A 23608-nucleotide genomic window follows, 5' to 3' on the forward strand; every position below is an offset into this window, starting at 1 on the left:
CCCTTAACCTCGCCAACATAGCTTAATTCGGGGCTAAATTCCAACATTTGTTATGAGTTCCTCTACTTGCAAATGGACACAAGAATGAAGGATTATCAACAAGAATATGACTAGAAAACCAATAGAATAAATCATGACAGAGACTCCAAACATTTGACCCAAAATCCATATACAACACACCAAATGAGATAGAAGGAGCGATTACTTCCCAAGAAGACCAACAAAAGGACTACAAGACTGTGAAACATAGTGAAGCATAACCACCCTCCAAATTTCATTGTCGAGAGCTTATCCAAACTAAGACTACACAAGACCCAACAAAAGCACACTAATTTTTTTTGAACTAGACTTCCATTCTTTGGCTTTAGACTAGAGTGATGACCATTAACCAACATTTGAAAAAAATCACACTAGAGATGGAATTACTGCTACAAACCAAACTTGGGAAAGACATAGAGCTTCCAACCTTAGACATTCAAGCTTAGACAGAAATTCCCATCAAAATAAATGGACTAGGAATAATATGGATACCACCTTAGAATTTGCTCCTCGAAGAATGCTGAAGACTCACCATGGCCCTTCCCGAAAGAAATTCTGGAGTGTCCTAGCACACGACGAAACTTCCACGAAACCCAAGACATTCACTTTAATTTTTCACATGAAATCATGCTCCGCTACTAAACTTTCTATTCTAGACACTAGCCATGGCACAATGAGACTTACACCTTCAGGTTTAGACAACCCATAGAATCAAGAGGTCAAGGACCAACCATCAACTTCTTTTCATTCACGAGAGGTTATCACCTCAATCCTTAAGCCTATATTTAGGAACACTACACCAAATGTTAGATTACATTTTCATGCATGTGAAGGTATGTCACATCATGCCATCATTAATTACTTGGTGCAAACTATGGGGTGGGGAAACAACTTCTGATAACTCTCAATCTATCAAGTATCGAGAGGAATAAAATCTCTCATAGTACAAACCTTTTTTTTAGTGCAAAACTTGAGGAAATATTTGCACCTCGAGAGATTTGATCCCTCTTGGCACTTAATAGATCCATAGTTAAGACGGATCTAGGATATATAAGCTCTATCGTTAAGAGTGTCTACTTGAAGTTGTATTGTTAAACGATTGAACCTATTAAGTTCCTATATTATACCATAAAACCCAATAAGGTTATATAGCCTCTTTGGAGAAGTCGATGACATTGTCTGGTTGGTTCAATTTAATTTTAATGTTATCATTTGGTCTCCTAAACAAAACTCAAAAACAATTGTCTCTAAACTAAGTTACGAACATACGAGAGACATATTCTAGTGAATTTTCATGTGGAGGGTAAACTCAATAATTGACGCAGTCGAAACTTAGCATCTCCAATAATTTTTTATGCGGAAAAAAATATATATAAACAAAATCTAGGACTACATGCACTAGATTTTATTTTTTTTGTGCTCACATTTTTCTTGACACTCTTCATTAAAATTTCAAACATATAAAACAAAATGAATATCATACAAAATAACTTGGAAAAATCTAATCTTTGAAGGCTATGTAATAAAATAAGGAAGCCTATTTTCCTAATTTTTACCTAGAAATCATGCATCCAGATAGCTATAAAGCCCTTTGGTAGTAAGTCTTTATTGAGTGGTTGGCTTTGCCAAATCCAATATAAAAATTGCTTAGGGTTATGATACTTTTTTTGGAAATTACGATTTACTTTGATATAGTTAAATTCATCATCTATACATTTATTATTTTATTTTAATTATTAAATATTAATTAAAAAAATTAATTTAACTTGAGCATTGAAAAAATGAAGCCCAAAAAACTCCATCAATGAATTTTATGTTTCATGTCAATTTTTATAAAATTATTAATTATTAATTTTTTATTTTAATTTATTTTAATTCATTTTTTAATGTAATTGATAATTAGGGAACAATACCATGGGAAAAATCATGGGTTGCAAAAATGTGGAGTCCAAAATCGTCCAATAAATTTACTATTTTATCTCAATCTTATCTTATTTATTATTTATTAATTAATTTTTTTTATAAAATGATCACTGTCAAAATCCCTACACATCTACCCAATACTATAGGAAACTTCTTGACCTAATAACATATAACTACTATTTTGATTGTCTATCAACCATTTAATTTATACAGCTATACTACTTTAATCTCTAGTGAATTACATGTTTTTCTAATTCAATCTTTTAAATATTAAAACCGTGAATATAGACTAAAATGTGATAATTTGAAATTTCATAGTTTTAAATTACATATCTTTCTAATTCAATCTCTAAAATATTAAATTCAATCTTTAAAATATTAAAACTATGAATGTGATAGTTTGAAATTTCATAGTTGCTCTTTTTTTTTACAGAATGGCTAAAGAAAGCTCATAACATGTGAAACGCAAATTTCTCCAAAGAACTAATACAACCGTACCGTTATTGACGTACTTTATATTCTAACCCAAAGCAGCGTTTTTCAACAACTCTCTCTTTACCAGGAAGCCAGCGACTACAAGTCATTGAGTTTACGAATTTATCCCTTCGAGACGCTGGTTCACGGGTGAGACAGTTCCCTCTTTTGATGCATTTTCATTATCAGAGAGATCCCAAATCTGTAGTGCGTGACGTAAACCATGCAGCCCAAGGGTTTCGAATTCAATACATTCCCCGGAAGCAGTGACGTAAACCATGCAGCCCAAGGGTTTCGAATTCAATACATTCCCCGGAAGCAGTTTGGAAAATTATTTGAATTCTCGATGAGAGTGCGCGTGATGCACGACATTTCATGTTTTCTTGAGACAAATTAGATTACGCATATTAAAGCCTAGTGTCATTGGTTCTTGTTAATGTGACTAGGTTTTTGATTTTTTCAATACTAATTTTTTTGCGTGTTTGCCAGTGTAATAAATTAATGCATTTACCTGGTTATATTAATGCTATTCACCATGTCCAAAGAGAATTCTTAAAATCTATATCCCATGGCTATTCCTATTTCCACCTCATAGCTTTATAAATGAGTGTTGATTCTTAAAATCTATATCCCATGGCTATTCCTATTTCCACCTCATAGCTTTATAAATGAGTGTTGACAAGCTAGAGAAATAGCGCTCCCCCTCTCTCCATCCCAAGTGAACAAATGGATAGAGCATGGAAACGCTTGTTGGAAATAGCATTGGCCATACCCCACCACCATGTTAACTAGCACACCACCACTAGCCCATCACCACGGAGTAGCTGTTATAAGTATTATTTCTTGTACAATTGCAGTTTTGATACACTTTTTGTGGACTTTGTGATGATCTGTGATCTGCAATGACAAGTACGAGTACATATAGATAGACTACAGGTACAGATTTCAGGCTAGACCTGCACCAGCACAGGTATTTCCGGGTCCCTCTGGGATATGAAGAGGAGGCCCACATTCTCAGTATTCAATGATAAAGACGGAGAAATGTTGTTTATTGAAAAAAGATCAAATAGAATTGATGGGAAGTTTGTCACCCAGAGTTTGATATCTATTTATGAATAACGCCAGCGCTGCCACAATTTCCATGAAAAGCACCGTCAAACTTAATGGGTTAATAAAGTTTTATGATCGTACAACCGGCGTTGTCTACCGGGGCAAATTTGACGGGAGAGCCAAAACTTTGCTGAATATGACTATTTTTTTTGTAAAAAAAATTGAGGGCAGGAGTGCTTGAATTTTGTTTTTTAGGGTGGAAATTTCCCTTATTTTATGAGGAAATTTACAGCCTATTTAGAGTACGCTGAAGCAAAAGGTATCACGGCCGACGATGAACTTCGGACGGGAATAAAATAGGAATCTCATTATCTCGATTCACATAACAAACTTCTCGGAATTAGAAAACAAACTAACAGACTGGTACAGATGAATAATGAAATGCATCGTGAACGCACCCCTAGAGATAAGGATGATATTCTTCGCCATTACCAACGAGTCCTGCCGCCTGCAGAAGTCCTTGAAGCCCATTTTGGGCATTGGAATATTGGAAAATATATATAGGTTATTGGGTAACTTAACTAAGTCCCAGGAAATTGGACCTCTTCTGAAGCGAAACCAGTGACAGGTTTAAAGACCCCTATAAGTTTCTTATTCTTTGATGGTGACAATGGGAATGGGTTTTTTTTATTTAAATAAATTAAATGGTTTGTGGGACCAGGAATCAGTTTTTATAAATCAACTTGACTGTTAAAGATTACAATGTATACTAATTATTTTGGATTAATAATTTCTTGTGAGTAGGGACCAGCTCTTGACCATTAAATGATATACATATGTTTAAGTACTTAATAAAATACTCATTAATTTAAATAAAATTCTAAAGAGGCAAATGGCATTATTGCTATTAAAATTGTCTTATTATAATGTTAATTCTTTTACAATTATATCTCTTTTTTTTGGAAATATGATATAAATAAGGCAAATTATGTAATTTGTTTTTGGAAGTATGATATAAATAAGTCAAGCTATGTAATCTTGTTTGGCCTCAATATTTTTAAAGATTTTAAGAATTTTTTGAAATATTTAAAAATAGAAATATTAATAATTAAAATTAAAAATATATAATTTAATAAATATTATTTTTTTTAAATTATAAATTTTATCTTAATGGGGTAGTAATGGATGGGATAGAAGTATAACTTAGACATTTAATGCCTTTATTACAGGGTAATTGACATCATGGAGCCCTTTGCAGAAGCCATTTCTAGGGAGTGAGAGGTGAAGGTTATGGATGACATTATGGGTATATTTGTTATTTGGTTAGTAGATGGCTCTCATTGTGGGCTTCACGGAATGGGCTACAAGACTATTGCAGGATTCATCTTTCTAGTAGCCTATAATGGTTATCTCTCTCTACCATTAAGATCAACCAACAATTTCTCCTTGGTGGCATCCTTAATAGCCCTCTTTGAACCTTGGAGGGCTCATAGAAGGAAACACTACCAAACGTAATTTAATTAATGTGGTTCCTCCTTGATATGTTAAAGAGTTGGGTTCAATCCAAGTGGTAGACAATTAACTCCTTAGTGTGCTAGTAAATGTCCATGACTAAAGAGTTATTTGTGTTTCTTCTTCTAAAGGAACATGTGTGTAGAATGAAGTGACCTAGTTTTTCATGAGTTTTAATGCTACTAGTGGCTTTTCTATATCCCTCTACTTTCTCATCTATATTATATAGATGCTTCAAAATGGATTGCTTGTGCATACCTTCAAATCCCTTTGTAATTCCTTGAATCTCAACATTCTACCCTTTAGCATGGTTTCTTGCCACTAGACTCTCAAAGAATCTCGTGGGCTAGAAATTGACACTCTCCTTTGGGCTTTAGTCAAGCTAAGTTGAACTCATGTTCTCTCACTATTAATCGATGATCCTTTTTTTTCATTTCTCCCACTTTAAGTTGGTTGTTCTCAAAAGCTGGAATAAGAAACCTATAATTTTTTCCCTTTTCACCACAATGTAATTTGCTTCTCCCAAACCACATATTGTTGTGGATTTAATAATAAAGACATTATTATGGAAACCATTATATAGAATTTATGGTAAATCAAACGGACATGTAGGGCCATAATGAACTCTTTTATCATCATCTTACTACTGCAATCCAATCTTGTAGTGTCTGTTTGTATCTTTATGGCTGAATGAGGGTTTTCCTTATAATAAATTATAGTCTATCTTTAAACTAAGTATCATATATGTTACTTTCCCTATTCTTAATCTACTTTTGGGTGTATAATAAGGAGTCATTCAAATTTGTATTACCCATATCCATTACATGTCCTCTCTAACTTATTGTTATTGTATAAGTTACATCACCAATCAATAAGTATTACTGTGACCTTTATTTGTATTATTCTTTTGTGATAATAATAATTTTTCCTCGAGTAATGACTCAATTGCTTAGTTAGGATTTTCTAGCCTAGTCATAGAGAAAGGTGTTGAGAACTAAAAAGACATTTCCCTCAGGTAGCATCACCCATTTAAATAAATATTTGTAACTTTCATGTGAATATAATAGATTGTTTGATTTTCCATCATATTATTGTTCAGATCTTATAGTGATCCATTTCTTAGGATTGTATGAGAGTCATGGTGTTTTTCTTTCCTAGGCTTTGCATCAAATTATAGGAAGAAATATCCAAGGATCATTGCAACCATTATAATTGAAGGAAAGTTAATCAAATTCAATCACATACACTTAATGTAAATCAAGTATGAATGATTAAGTAATTGTTATAGAAAGATTTCGACGAAAATCAATTTGTCAACTTACATATCCATTCTCTCACAACTCTCAATAATCATTAATTATAGTTTACATCAATCCACCTTCAAAATTGGAATCAATTTTGAGAAATATACTTTTCATATTTCATTTCATTAGTGCTAAATAAAACATATTTTAATTGCATTATACATATCTAGTGGTTGAACTTGAAACACAAATTTTGAAGTTCAAATTCAAATTATTGAATCTCACTAACAAAGGGTAGGGTTGCAAGAAGCTCTTTTCCATTGTCAAGTTGATTGTAGGTGTATCTATTTGCACCATGAGATGTCCTTTATCTTTTCAAATGTAGTGAATTATCAAATTATTAGAGTTAATTAGAACCCTAATAATGACTATTAAAGAAAACATAACCTCAATCTCTCGCATCAATCTTCACTTGTTTACAAGTGGTACAAGCTAAAGTTAGGGTCCTTAAAGGTTAAACTCGTCTTTCTAATGCTAAAATAAGAGAATGATAATCTTTTACAATTTGAAATTTTCATTTCTTAAAACATGTTTTGATATATACAACAACCCCTCATTATTATATATATTTAGTAAAATAATGGAAACCATATATATATATATATATATATATATATATATATATATATATATATATATTTTTTTTTTTTTTTTTCTTATTTAAAGTTAGTAGTACATACTTTATTTTAAATTTTGTATTGTTTAATGCTTTATGGTGTTAAAGTTTGATTTTATATTCATTGGTGCTAAAATTCTTAAGGAATAATAATATTTAAACCCTTAGTAATAAAAACATTCAAAGGTCTGACTACCCTAAAGTCCTGCTATCCTTTTGTTTCGATAATATTCAATGCTTAGGTTAAATATTGAGAATAATATCTGTTAGGGTCCTATAAATATAGTAATCAAGGTATGGTTATCTATTCATTTATCCCACTCGGATATTGTAAATTATTTTTCATTTTAACATTGTTAGTATTTGAAAAGAAAATTAGAAAAGAAAAAGAAAATTAGAAGAGAAAAGAAAAAATAGAAAGGAGAAAAAATAAAGGTTAAAGGGGAAAATAAAATAAATAAATAATAAATAATAAAACCCCAAAGGGGTTTGCTAGTAGAAATGCCACCAATAGTTAAAGTATATCAAAATTTTGTTTTAAAGCTTGGAATAAAGATGACTTGATCTTTTTTTGTCTCTTTCTATAAAGAGTTTTCACTTTTGAAGGGTTGAGATCGTCCTTGCCCAGATCAATGGCGAGGGACGATGTTTGGACCCCCCCCCCACCCCCCTAGACCTTTCAAGACTTAATGAGGGGAGGGGCTTGAAATGTTGTTTACAATAAACAACGTGAGGTAACATGGTGGCTCCACATTTATTTATGTGAGACCCATCCCTTTACCCCCTACCACTCCTACTCCCTCCACCCCCCGCCCCCCCAAAAAAAATTTAAAGAATAAAAAACCACCATTTAATGCTCCTTTTTCCCCTTTTCTCCGGCTCAATCCTCTCCACCCATCATTTTCCGCTCCGTCCATGTCACCCATCCTCCATGTCATATAACCGTTAGCTCTCAAATTTCCCACCAGCAATCATATTGTCGTTACCCATTAAATTTTCTCCTGCCAATGTCTAAAATTCATAAATGCTACACTCTAAAATGGTAACAATCCTGTTAATCACCCTCAATTCCTATTATAAAAATCTTGTATCAACGTGCATTATCCCATTTAGCTAGTTATTTCATCCATGCACGCTTAGTTATTTCATCCATGCACGTTCATATTGAAGGTTCCTATGTCCTCGAGTACCCTCTACAAAGTTTTCCCTTTTTGCAAGTAATGAAATTACAATCTTGTAATATTATTTTTTTGAATTTGTCAATGAAATTTAAAATGTCTTCGCACAAAGGAAAGGGGAAAATGACTGATGAGAATCCTATGCTACATCATGTCCTTGATTTAGATAAGTCCCTTTTGATTGATACCCGGTACAAGATAGCCTAAACTCAATGTGAGTTTGATCTGTATGAGATTTGTAATTGGGAAAAACAAAAGTATTTAGACCACACTCATGATTTAAATATCTAGAAATCATTTCTACCTCAATTTACCTTTCCGCGGACTCATATTTTCCCATAATTCACTATGTGGTGTCATTTCAAGTACCTCCCTAGCCAGAAAGTAGTAATTGCTCAGAAAAATGGGATCCTATTCTCAATTACCCCATAAGCCATTTGTCAAATCCTCAAGATTAGTACTCAAACCTCTTTACATCCATTTTCTATTGATGTACTCATGGAGATATAAAAAAATCTTACCTTCCCCTAGTGAGTCCATATTTTTGAATGTTTTCTCTGTGAAAATTCTAAATTGCCTAAAACAAATCCCCCATACTCTGCTTATATTTTCCCTAAGATGTCAAGACAAGTCATTTCCAAGGGTACTTGCCTATTAGGTTATCACACGGACTAGTGGGTAGATGAGGTAGTGTGTTATAGACATTTTTGTGCCTTACAGCTCTAAGCATGAAATGTCCATAAACCAAGGGCTCCTAAGTCCCTAAAAGTGTTGTTCCAACCCCTAAAGGAACAAGGTCAACAAATTACAGCTTCTCCCAGAAGTTCTCCACCAGAAACTGCTCAAAATAAGTCAAAACAGGATCATTTCAGCTGCTCCACTGGCCAAGTGCGTTGCATAGCACCTAAATCCACTAGCTAGGTGCATTGCAACGCACCTAAATGCACTACCAGGGTGCGTTGAGCGGGAAATGACAAATGGCAATGTCATTCCACGAGGTGGAGAGACAATGGAAGCTTCCAGAATCTTCTCCTATGACACTTGCCTCACTGAATTCAACCAAGGATGAGTAAGAGGCTTTCAGTCTCCAAGTGGAAGCAAGAACTGACAGAGAGAAGCCACTAATCAAATCATAAGCTGACTCATCCTCCTTGCATACATCTATAAATGGATCCCTCATCCCAGAGATCCAGAGGCTGGAATTTTGCACATTGTAAGGAATTGCTGTTGGTTTTGAGATACATATCAGAGAATTGGGTGATCTATGCTTTGTTGGGGGTGAAGAAGGGACTTCTTTGCTGGGAGGTTGATGCTGGGTCAGGAATCATCAGTTGTAACTCCTCCTGGATCTTCTTATATATCAATAAAAACTATTTGAGTTTCTTCTCCATGCTTTTGTATCGTTGATGTTTGTTACATTTGTATGGTTAACTTAAATCTGATCCTAAGTTATTTATGAATATAAATCCATGTCTTCGTATAGTTTTCTCCTTCTGTGATCTTACAGGTACTTGGTGAAGCTGGGCAAGTAAGAGAGCAGGTAGCTGGAAGTTGTCAAAGAGGAGAGAGATTGGATCAAAGGACTAGCGCAAGACACATGTTGGTTCTTCCTATTCCTCTTTGTTTATAGTTCATAAAGAAGATACAAAAGTAGTTTTCTCTGTTTGTTTCTAAGGCAGTTGTCACACCTTAGTGGGATAGAGTAGTTCTAAATAGACACTTTTCCCGGTAACAAAATGGCGACTCCGCTGGGGAAGATTGTCTAATTAGTTTGTTTGTGTATCTCTTGTTGTTTGTTTCATAAACTTATAAGTAGCAATCGAACTGCATTTGCCATAGCAAATGCAAAGTAGACATCTGCTGCTTCAATCCATTCACTGGATCTGTTTATGATTTGAACAGCTGATTCATAGACTAACTGATTGCCCTTGTGATAGCTCTTAGACCCCCCTTAGATCTACCCCTGATTGTGCATTACTGATTGCTTTTACTCGGCCAAAAACCAAAGATTAAACTGCAAACTGTGACCCAGAACCCGGATAGAATTCTCGTTTCTGCCCCAGCGCAGACACTGTGAAGAGGTTCTGCATTTCAACGCACTTCCTAAGAGGGCAACCTGCGCTGCAATGAAGTTTCTCTGTGTAACAGGTGCGCTGATCAGCCTAGCCTTGTGCAGCTGAGGTTCTTTGCTTCATTCTTTCCAGTTTTGTCTCTGTTTTTTGCAGCCTGTGATCAGTATATGACTGTTTCAAACCCCTTTTCCTTACTGATATTCCGCCTCATTTGTACAAAAGAACTGTAGATGTTTTTATGTGTTTGTTGAGTCGTTTACAGTTTTCCATTGCAAAAGTATAATAGTCGTACTGTCGTCCTTTGATTTAGATCTGTCGCAAGTGTCGATTTTGATCATAGGAGAAAGTTTATTTGCTGTTGATAGTCGATTATGCTTTTACTTTTGCCTTTGGTTTGAATTTGTGACTTTCTAGTGTCGAAACGAGTATTTATTTCAAAATCATAAAGTGTCGTAATCAACTCTACCTTTTGATTTCTAAAAGAAGCTTGTTTGTGTTTGTCGCTTGAAAGCAAATTCAGATTTGTACATTAACTTTCTTTTTAGCATCAATATTAAGAAAGTGAAAAACAAATACATGCATGTGCATTTGCATATTGACAGTCTGTTTGGCTTGATTTAGGAAAGTGCATTTACAATGTTCTCTTTGCTCTTTGTGAAAATATTGTGTCTTTCTTTTCCCCTAGTAGCTAGGATTTTCATTGCTGAAAAGAGATAAAAGTTTGTTTATCATCTTTAGATTGCATTTTAGGAATTACATCTACATCTCGTGGTGAACCCAAAAGGCAAACTTCATAAGAAAGATCAACTTAAAATAAATTCAATGAACCTAACAACACTTTGGAACTTAACGCACAACATCTAGAGGTCTAGGCTAGAGACGTATTCCAGCGTCGTAAAGCCTCGTAACTGTTGTCCTCATTGATGGTTGGGTGATTCCTCCACTTTGAGACGATAAGTGCCAGTACGAACTTGTGCTCCCACGTACCGTCGAGTATATATTGGGAGACCCCCATAGGCTTAAACCCTTTATCCATAGGAAGCCGTGTCGGCCGCCCTACTGATCGCAATGCACCGAACACAGCATTCGGGAAGATTGACTGCCCTACCGTAAAAAGTATTCTGCAGTTTTGCGATTGGTTTGGTACTCCCTCTACCTAGACCTCGAGAGCAGTCCCTTTCGTTCCTTTTCAGACTCTTTAACGAAAAAGGTCCATCTGAGCACTTTTCACTTCAAGCTCATTAAAAATCGAAGGAGACTAGAGTCATCTTTTGTTTTTTCTCGACTCTTAAAAACTGAAAAAACAAGTTGTGTCAAAGCTTGCTAAAATTGATTTTAAACGGAATATTCATACCCCTTTCCTACGTTGATCTTGGGTTGAGAAAATGGAGCCTACCAACCAAGGAATTCCCCTTGGTGGAAATCCTAGTCCCTTCTCCTCTTGGGGAGATGTTGGTGCGCCCCATATGGCCACATTGTCGCTTCCAGGACTGACAATTGGTTTTCCTGTATGGCTCTTCTCAACCTCTGTCATTCAGAACACCACTATTCCTGAACAATCGAATCAGCAATTAGACGAGTCTAGAGTTGCCCACTAGCCTTCTACTTCCTCTAATTCTTCCTCTCCTCCTTCCTCTTTGCTTGATGGAGCTAGTAAAGCTAAAAGCCAAGTTCCTAAGGAGAAGAAGGAAAAGAAGAAGAAAGAGAAGAAGAAAAAGGAGCCAAAGGCGAATGGGGGAAAACGAGTGTCGTCTAACGAAAATCCACACACTGCACCGACCAGGCCTAAATCGCCATGTGTCATTTGCAAAGGAAACCACTTTCACAGAGATTGTCCTTGCATCCCCCGGATACTAAGGGACTGGTCTCCTCATTTGCACAACCTAGTGTCGTCAACCTCTGATGATCATGTTGAAAGCACACCGTCAACTAGTGAAAGTGAAGCCCCACGACAAAAGAGGAAAGCTATATTTCCTTGTAAACTGTGCGAAGGCAATCACACCGTCCACCGTTGTCCCTTCTTAGACGAAGCTAAAAGAGTTTTGGATGATCTTCCGGTTTCACCGTTACAACTTCCTCCTGGATATAAAAAAATCTTGCCAAGTCCGTCACTAGTTGAGAATCCAGCTGGCCCGCTCAGGTGGTCAGCTGAAGCACCTATCATTGAAGATAAACCATCTGGATCCATACCAGACGAAAGTCAAAAGGTCAAGGTGGTAGTTGACCTAGTCTTGCCTTAAGAGGTTTCATATTCAGATGATACAGTCACTAAAGAGAACAAGGATGACACCATCCAAATTCTCTTCATAAACACAAACTCCGATGAACATGGGAGAAATTTACCCGTTCCTTTACCACAGGAAGGAAGTTCGTCAGAGCCGTACCCGGCCGTCTATTCGGTCCCACCTCCAAGCAACCTAGTTGTCTCATTCGACTAGAATCAACTAGGCAGACCCCGTTTACCAGCAAGCGTACCATTCCGAATTATCGTTCAAATATATAGAATGGTTATGGCTGGTACCATCATAGATGAGGGGGCTTCTGTGAGTATCCTTTCCTCAATTGCTTGGAAAGCGCTTGGTTCACCATCGCTTTTGCCTGAGATGAGAAATCTAACAGGCTTTGATAAAGGAACCAGTCGACCTTTAGGGATCCTTCCCGACGTGCCCATAACATTGAGAAGGAAGATAGTTCGCATGAACGTAATGGTAGTTCAAGGACCCTTCGATTATAACCTACTCCTTGGACAAGACTATATTTATTGCATGGAAGCAATTGTCTCCTCACTCTTTAGAGTGATGTGTTTTCTGCACAAAGGAAGAGTGGTCAAACTCGTGGACCAGCTTTCATTTCCCGGATCACAAATAGCAAATAGTCATATACCGTCCCTAAATGGTCTTTTCACGCAAGAAATTTCTCAATCCCCAGTCCGTCCTCCTGATGAGCACGAGTAATTCGGAGGGATATGACTGAAACCCAGGGGGCATGTGTCCTAGTCTGCTTCGGCAGGAAAACTTCGGGTATAGGGTAGGTTTCCGCGGGAGAATATGACTAGTCTGTACCCCGTCCGGGATTGGAAGAGGGGTTATTCTAGAACAAGATTCTCTTTTCAAAGTTATGTGAGTTGGCAGGCATCGTCGCTCACCTTTGTTTATCTCAGTAGACATCGCCGAAGAAGTGTTTTGTTTGCTCTGCGAATAGAACAATCTTTGGGTAACCTGTAAGAGGTAGGCCTCTCTCGGTAAAACAAATGTTTTGGCGGAAAGAAGTAGGGGTAACCTTGAAACTTTGTTTTATACCTAGAGGCATGCAAACCTTTTGGAGTGCAAGCGAAGGGCAACTATTTATTTTTTTAAATTTTTAGGACCTCTAACCCTTTAAACTCGTAGGATTGGTCGTCACCTAACTTGCATAAAGAAAGGATGTGGGGCAAAACTCTAAAAGTTGCCGTTTTATATGAGACATTCTTATCATATGACTGGATTAATTGAGCAATGTTACCGCGAGGTTCAAGCTCGTTAAAAAATAAACCCGGACCGAGCAAATGTTTCCACCCGCGTTTAAGCTCGTTAAAAAATGAACTATTCCCTGGTAAATAACCACCGTGAATGTAGTACTTCAGCCATTAAAGCCTTGGTCGTTTTTGCAGCGTCACCTCCACTTTTCCATTGGCCGATCATTCACCTCCATTTGATTGTTTACCCATTTTGAGGAACAGCTGCGAAGAGTGATTTCACTAGCCATCCTTGTGACATTGCCATGATTGGAAAATTCCAAACCTTACCTGGAATCAGCTGCTACCCATTTTATCACTCGTTCCTCAAAAGACAAGTCTTCTTTAAGCTCTTTTCTGACTCGTAAAATATGAAAAGATTTCCGAGTTCTAGCCTTCCAGCTTGTTAAAGCGACAGGAAGTGCTATCCCTCCTCTAGATTTTAATCTTTTTGGACTTGATGGATTATTGCACAAAAAGATCGAGCACTTGTTTTGTTCGGCTCGTTAAAGCTATCGAAAATTCATCCCTTCTGTATTGTTTTATACTTTTTTGGTCTTAAGGGATTAGATGACGAAAAAGGAATTTTGGAGTTACCTTTACGTACCTTTTCAGACTCTCTAAAGATGAAAAGGACCAAGTTATCTTTGTCGTTAAACTCGTTAAAAAGATTAATAGCAACAAACTTGTCTTTAGACGAGAACGAGTTTCACTATCACTAGGCTCGTTAAAACATAGCGATGGGTTTGCCCGAAGGGAAAATTATAGAACAAGCATATGTTATCCTCCTCAAGATTGACAAAAATAAAGAGGTACTGGTCAGAAATGACTGGGGAAAAAATTGGGAATAAAACTCAAAGAATCTTTATTGGTAGCAAGTCACTCTTGAACATGACACTTCCACTCCGTGCCCGAGTCGGGTTGGGTTGTTTCATTCACCGGTCACATCGCCATGGTCTCGCCATACCATCCACATTTGGGGTTAATGCTACCAATCCATCACATAAGTGTCGCCGACATGTTCAAGAGAAGTCATCCAGAAAGGCCACCTGTGTCTCGCTCACTACCATACATTTTACTCCATTCTTTCATGACCGCCACCCTGAACCATATATCATCAGATCGTTTTCACCTCCATCAAAATCGTTTGCTCCATTCCGTGTCATTGATGTGGGATTCATTAAGGCCCTCCTATGACGGATCACTTCTTGTCGACATCAGCTCATTATCCAAGAAGTTGGTCTAGGAACACCCCATTTAGTACTTTGAAGCTTGCATGCCTCAATGGCAAGTTTCTCACTTCCGATGACAGGTTTACATCAATGACCTTCGACCGAAAGATTTTGTGTGGTGTTCGACGCCAAGTCCTTTATTCACACCACGTGAATTGTACTGCAGTACCTTGAGGATCATTATCATTATCGGTGATTCCTCTCGCACTTGTTAACGGTTTACATCATTGACTGGTAATCAAGCGATGTCTTTCCATGTTCGACTTCAAAACATTTCTCACATGGATCGACTTGTACTTCGAGTGAAGATCGGACGAGATTGAAGACCCCGGATCTAGTTTCATCCATCCGGGCTGCGATATATATTCAAGGAAATAAAGACATTGAAATGTACAGCATTTCAGCACAGATAATCATCCTACCAAAAGGATGATGGCTCTATCAGAATCATCAGTCTACCATCAGATGATTGTCTGTCCTACGTACATGAAAATGAATTTATAAATCTGAGCATGGGAATGCCCGCCTCAGCTAGATCATGAAAACAGTATGAAGATAATGTATTGTATTGTATCTTATTACAGGTCTCCTCCCAGCATTGAAAGAACTTTGGATCCTCCTAATAAAGCATTTCACCCGATAAATGGCCTCATACTTTAGGGGGCAACTGTTATAGACATTTTTATGCCTTACAGCTCTAAGCATGAAATGTCCATAAACCAAGGGCTCCTAAGTCCCTAAAAGTGTTGTTCCAACCCCTAAAGGAACAAGGTCAAAAAATTACAGCTTCTCCCAAAAGTTCTCCACCAGAAACTGCTCAGAATAAGTCAAAACAGGATCATTTCAGCTGCTCCACTGGCCAAGTGCGTTGCATAGCACCTAAATCTACTATCTAGGTGCGTTGCAACGCACCTAAATGCACTACTAGGGTGCGTTGAGCGGGAAATGACAAATGACAGTGTCATTCCGCGAGGTGGAGAGACAATGGAAGCTTCCAGAATCTTCTCCTATGACACTTGCCTCACTAAATTCGACCAAGGATGAGTAAGAGGCTTTCAGTCTCCAAGTGGAAGCAAGAACTGACAGAGAGAAGACACTAATCAAATCATAAGCTGACTCATCCTCCTTGCATACATCTATAAATGGATCCCTCATCCCAGAGATCCAGAGGCTGGAATTTTGCACATTGTAAGGAATTGCTATTGGTTTTGAGATACATATTAGAGAATTGGGTGATCTATGCTTTTTTGGCGGTGAAGAAGGGACTTCTTTGCTGGGAGGTTGATGCTGGGTCAGGAATCATCGGTTGTAACTCCTCCTGGATCTTCTTGTATATCAATAAAAACTATTTGAGTTTCTTGTCCATGCTTTTGTATCATTGTTGCTTGTTACATTTGTATGGTTAACTTAAATCTGATCCTAAGTTATTTATGAATATAAATCCATGTCTTCGTATAGTTTTCTCCTTCTGTGATCTTACAGGTACTTGGTGAAGCTGGGCAAGTAAGAGAGCAGGTAGCTGGAAGCTGTCAAAGAGGAGAGAGATTGGATCAAAGGACTAGCGCAAGACATAGGTTGGTTCTTCCTATTCCTCTTTGTTTATAGTTCATAAAGAAGATACAAAAGTAGTTTTCTCTGTTTGTTTCTAAGGCAGTTGTCACACCTTAGTGGGATAGAGTAGTTCTAAATAGACACTTTTCCCGGTAACATAGTGTTAGGGTTTTTATTAGTTTTTTCAGTTGGTCAGAAACCATCACTCATTTTTAATTATAGTTAGTACTTATGAGATGTTATACATGAGCAATTTATGAAATTCAGAACTGAAGGCGCATTCAAAAACCATTCACTCTTAGTATATTTGATGTTATTCTATCAAGAAGATAGGTTCAAGTTCCAATTGCAGAAGATGTATGATCACAAAGGTCCATTGTCAGCCATTCACTGGACTTCTTTAGTGAGAAGAAATTCACAAGATTATTCATTCATCAATTTTTTGGATCAGTTTTTACATACATCCTTGTGTCTTCTTAGCAACGATATTATACCAAGGATTTCACGAGAGATCAAGAAGGTTTTGCATATTACATAACAAGATAAAGTGGGAGACTAGTATCTCTACCAGAGCTATACGGGGATTTGAATACATGGGTGTGAGCTTCGTCCCTATAGATTGTTAGTGTTTGTGCGAGTGAGGATTTTTTCCTTGGAATACATTAGACATATTCTAAACATGGATGACCTACAATTTGTGTCAAGTAAAAGGAAATCACAATTCAAATTGAAATCACATGTTTGGCACCAGAGTAGCATCCAAGGAAGTGGATGAATTACTAAAACAATTGAAGCTTAAGCTCAACTTCACATGGTCTTATGATCTATTTGGGATAATTTCAAAGCTGAGAGTTAAGAAGAAGACCACTCCATAGGCACATACACCTAGATCGAAGATAGAGTAGTATGTCAATCAAGAGCATTTTATAGAGAATACACTATAGGAGGTTGAAGAACAAATTGTTAGTCAACCATTTCCGTAAACTCCTATTCCAAAGGACAAAGAAATCAAGAGACCTAGGGAAAGTATGTCCCCTATAGATTTAGAAGCTCAAGCTACATAATTTCATGTTTTCAAGAGGAGAAGGAAGGACCCAAAGACTAATACTAAGACTGACACTAAAGATTATGCTCAAATAATAAATATCCAAGAAGAATCCTTAGAAGAAAAAGATTCGTAGGAGCAAACTACAATGACTTTGAGAGGTATTCCAACCACTTCCTTCCCATGTGTTAAGGAGTCAATTGAGTCACCTATGTCTTCTACATCTCAGATTCTAGCACAACAAAACATTTTTTCCAAATATAGGGAGATCAAGAAGAAGAATGAAGCATTGAAGGCTTCAACATATTCAAAGTTTTGGAAGCAAACTACTACTACTCAACACAGATTTTTGTCTGCATTTGACACAGAAAAGGGGTAGTTCCAAATGGCCTTTTTGGAACCTATAGTTCTAGTCCCCAGAAGTGCAGAAGTCTACAAAGCTTCAATATTTTTTGTTGATACCAAAAATCTTCATGCAATCGATCAAATTAATTTTTATAATCAAGAAAGTGATATGATTTAGTCAGCACTCACTAGTTCAGCAATGGTTGCCTCAAAGTTCCAAGTCTCTCTGAATAATATGCATTCACAATAGAAGATAGAATGAATGTCTTCTCTGACCAAAGACACTAGAACTAAAGCTTTAGAATATATAATAATTAAACTAGGATATGATCCTAGTAATGTCAAGGTAGACGAGTAGATAATAATAATAAAAAAAATCAGATATTCAAGCCCTCAAGAAACAACTTAATATTCCAACCATAGAGCACCCTCGGGCCAAAGAAGTAACCAATCTAGAAATGGGGAAAGAAAAGTTGTTCAAAATAATAGTTGAACAGAACATTAAAATCAAGAAGATGGAAAAGGAAATGGAAGCACTCATGAAGGAAAAGGAACAATTGGAAGCAACATGTACATTAGCAGCTGGTACATCAACACAACAGGAGGTACAACAAACAACACAAGCATAAAATTCAGATTCTTTTCAGAAGCTAGTCCAAGCTTTGGGAGAATTATCATTAACAAATAAGGAAAATGAGAAATTAATGGAAGCACTCACAAAGATGGAGGAAAACAAGATAAAAGAAGATAATGCATACCTAACAAAGGTGCAAAATAATATCAAAGTGACACAACAAATTCAAAAATATGAGAATCAATCTCTAACAAATCAAATGGTGGCAGAGACCAAAAGGAGTATATGGCATAATATAAATGCAAATATCGCAGAATTATGGTCATCCATTCAGATCATATTTGAGCAGGAGGAGTTAGTGCAAAATATCAAGGTTGCAATTGAACAAACAAAGATTGAAATAGATCACAAGCGAGCATAAGCAAATATAATTATTAAAATGTTGAACTATAAAACTTAGGAAGAGCTTAAAGAACTCCAGATTCAAGACAAAATAGGCACAATGATGGAAGTAAAAAGAGTATTAAGAAAGGAATCTCATGGTGCAACTGGAAAATAAATGCAAATAATTGGAATTGTAGGTTAAGATATTTAACCGAAAATTTTCTTTATTGCAAGAGAAAGGGCTCCCAACCTTAAGAGCTTCTAATGGAAAATTGATTCCATTAGAAAATTATCAAGATCAATTATGTAATATTGTTGCAGATGCATCTAAGTTTACTAAAGTAAGAGGAACTATAAGTGGAGAAGCTTTCATGGAAGGACTACAACATGATCTCTTCATTCAACATCAAATCCATCATCTATTTTTAAACAAACCAACTTTCTAGACATACACAGAATTAGATGAGAGATTTCAGAGCATGGTGAATTTCTCCATTCCTAGTGAAGAGCGGTGGGATAAGTTGTTGGAGCTAGTTCAATAAAGACAAACAAAAATCCTACAATTTTGGGATAGAAAAATAGAAGGAGTAGAAAAGTAGCTACAATCAGCAATAACTTTCCTCAAAAGTGTAAACAAAACAATCGAATTTGTCCAAAATTCCTATTTCTTAGTTCTATTTTAGAAATATCTACATCTTTTGATAGATATTATTTTGTAATTGATTTCTTTTTGAGATCCGAAGTTATTTCCATAGGAAATCTATAAATGTTTTGTAAAAACACTTAGTAAGGGTTGGATTATGCAAGAATAAAATATTTTTTTGTAAGCAGTGAAATATATTCTTGAAGTAATCAATTCAGTAATACATAGGTAGTTTGGTTTCTGGATTCTTGTGTCAAGAAAATGGTGATGTTTCCCTCTTCGTAAATCTTTTTTCCTTTCAAGTTTCACGTGAATGTTTTCCTTCTTAACTTCTTTACAAGAAGATTAAGAGTCGAATTTACTTACAATACTCTTCTTTGGCTTGTTAAGAAATCTCAATGTTTTCTTTTTGACATTAAGTATAGAATTCATCTATGTATGCTCTATTTTTAATTGATCCTAATTCTTATTCATTTCATTCACACCACAATGGGTCTACAAGATCTAGGAGTTTGCTTACCTTGTCCTATTTTATACTCTATTTATTTTAACTAATAACGGAAAAGTTTATGACTCCATGCCCAATGGACTTCTAGTCCATTTTACAACAAAAAATTAAAAAAATATTTCTTGTCCTTCCATATCTAGCCTAAAATCTAAACAAAAAGATTAAAAATCATACAGAGAGAGCCCTCTCTGACGCTAGAATGGCTAGATCCCAACTTTAAAAGTGGTGTGTGTTTACCTCTGTAGTTTCCTTCTCAGGCTAGGAAAACTACGGAGTGTTAACAATATCATCAATTATTATAAACATATTAGGGAATATTAGTATTACAGATTATATAATGTTCTTGATTTGTGAAACACCTGATACCCATAATCCCAAAATACTTGATAAAATTATAACATATAATTTAATGACGCAAGAAAAAAAATCTTTAACGATTAGTAGATGTTATTCAAATTTTTCAATATCACGAGGTTATTTAAATATCTCAATCTCTAGATCCTTGGTCCCCTAGTACATTTTTATCCTGATCTCTCGTACCTGAATCTCTTGATCTCCTATTGAGTCAATACAATATATTTCAATCTCTTGTTATCTTGGTATATTCATAACTCAATCTCCCGATCTCTCAAAAGACTGATCATCTGATATCCCAACATCCTCTTACTAAAAAAATTGATTAACTATAGTCATTGGATGGAAATATTTTCTATTAATTAAAAGATGCTATCAAGTCTTATTAATGTTGAGATTCTTATTTTTTTATTATTTGTTGTATTTCCCACTATCAAACAACCCATTAACCAATACTCTAACATCTTGGTAACCTGATACACTAATATCCTAAACATCTAATAAATCCATAAATTGACATATTGTCAATAATTTAATAGATATTTATTTATCATTTTTTGAATGATTATTTGTTTTTTATATATATCAAAACACATTCAACTGATAACTTACTAGAAACTTTCAACACCTATTATCCTAAAAGGTTAACTAATGGAAAAGGACATATTTCGCTTGGCCTGGTTGAAATCCCAAACTACCTAGTCTTGCATTTAAAATTTGGATTATCAAATATTAATGCACTAGGAGTGAATTGATATATTCCTAAAACATTAAAATTACAGCTTAAATTCCCAATTTATGAAAACTTGTTATATCATTTTGTCATTATAATCCTTACCTTTTCTTCTAAAAAATCTAAAGCACAATTAAATTACGAGTGACCATTATAATTGTTAACAAAGTATCCCAGTGGTATCATGTTTTGGCTAGAATTATCCTTTTCTTCGAAGTAATTTATTAGATATATAATTTCTATTATTTGGTTCATTATAATTTATGCTTTCTAATGCCTTCCTAAAAAACAAGTTCATATAAGACATTGTGACAAATAAGGGTAAGGCCAAGCACGTGAGATTCAAAGAGAAATATATGGATAAAAATCTGAACTCAACCTTCGTCTAAGATACTTCACACAATGCTAGGATGAAGAAGAGTATAGAATGGAGCAAGATTTATAATTACTTGGAGGAGGGCGATTTTGAAGATGGATATGTAGAAGTTGAAAATTTTGTGAACATCAAAAATATCAATGCTAGATTGGCCAATCTCCCTCATTATAATATGGCTCCACAAGATCTATAAAATTAGTGTAATATATGTGATGGGCTCTTCATTTACATTTTAGTAGTTTAGTAGATAATTCAAGAATTTGTACATTTAATTATCAATCTAGTGTTCATATGGAACTTGTGAATTGTTGTGCATTAGATATGCTAGTCTAATAATCTTAAGTGCCCAGTGAGGTTGTAGCATTCTAGATATGTTTCAGAGTAATATATTAATTTACTTTACAAGTCACCAAGGAAAAAAACCACACTTGTAGGAAATTAAAATTCACACTTGTAGAATTAAAATAGCACACTTCTATCTAGCGTGCCTAGGAAGCTTAATGATGTGACTCCCCACTAAAGTAGAACCATCTATGTAGGTAGAAAGAAAATCACAAAAGAAAAAAAAAAAAATTACATACATAGTAAAGTTGTGACTTGTTCAAGGTTTATGTTGATCATAATTATTCCTATAACAAGTATGTATATGAAATAGTAGAATGCTGGTAAATTTCAATAGATAGAATCCAATCCCATTGAAAAGATAATATTGTAAATATGCAAAACAAAGTAATGAAAGACAATCTTTAAAAATAAAGTAATTTTCTTAACCAAAACTATGAGTTGCGACAATATAAGAGAGAAAAATTATTTGTTTATCTGTAGCATAAGGGAACAAATCCAATTATATTTACTCATGAGTTGCAAAGTCAGTAAAAAATAAGTACTTTTCAGACTAGTGAATTGTAGTAGTGTATATAAACATGCTAATTTATTGAACTAGTGTGTTGTAACAATGTACAAAAACTAAGTAACTTGACAAATTTATTTTCTACAATAATTAAGTAGTTTATCCAATTGATAAGTTGCAACAAAATAAACTGAGTTATGAAATCAATGAGTTGCAACAAAACCATTGACAACTAGAGGAAACATAAAGAAACTAAGGTATAGAAATGAAAATAGAATTATTCTATAAGGCTACATACAGTACATGACTAAGGAGGGGGGGTTACCTCCTTAGGTGATGTATTGTTTATGAATTTATATTTCCAAAGATAGTAGCACACCATTCCCATAGAAAATAATAGAAAAATGAAATATAACCATGATATCATTATTAACAAAAAAATAAGAAAGTAAAATAAAATTAATTCCATTCGCCGAGCTTCAGTATAGCACGATGTTTGTATATATAATCAATGTAGTATAAATTTGATGGAGAGGTAGTTTCACTATGACTAAATATGTTGGAGGGTCAAAGGTTGACTCAAGTAGTGTGTAGCTATTGAAGTGTAGGGGAAGGCCGAGTATATAAGAGTCTTTGTATAGGATGTGACTATGTGAGAATGGAATATATATGAAAAGTTGCAATCAAATATGAATGAGAAAAAATTTGTAGATGAGAAGCGGAGACTAGGGATGCTAAGTTGAAAAATCAGTTATTAGGATGAGTGAGAGTTATTGTAGACAGAAGCAAGTGAACAAAGCACCAGTAGATCGAAGTTTGAAAATGAGATGAAATAGTGTCCTATAGCCTCAATCAGTTGTCACGTGGGTGCCTAGGAAACAATCAATAAGTTTGTGTTTCTTGTTTGTTGGTTCTAATGAATAAATAGGGTCACAATGGATCTTGCAAGTGTGTTCTTGCAAATTAGGTTGTTGGTGCTTCTTATTGGTTAGGGCCCACAAGACAAATTAGGGAGTTGGAGGTTCATGTGAATGGTTGGTCACGAAACATGATGTAATCAAAATAGGTGGTTTTAGATTTCGACCATAACAAAATAAGATTTGTGGTTTTCTCCCATTATGGGTTTCCATGTACATCCAATATCTCTATGTGTTACATTTGGTCTTGTTGTTTATGATGCTACAATGTGGTTCATTTGTACTAGATTTATGATGTTGATTACATGTTTGTTTTCCAAGTAAACTGAAAGGTTTAAATTGGAAATAATTGTTTAAATATTCCTTAATACTGATTCATCCCCGCCCTCTTAGTATAACCTAATTTTCAACACTTGAGAGCTATTATGATATTTT

The sequence above is a fragment of the Pinus tabuliformis genome, chromosome 6, assembly GCF_031772625.1.
Source record: "Pinus tabuliformis cultivar Carrire ecotype Pingquan chromosome 6, CPIR1, whole genome shotgun sequence".
Lineage (NCBI taxonomy): Eukaryota > Viridiplantae > Streptophyta > Pinopsida > Pinales > Pinaceae > Pinus > Pinus tabuliformis.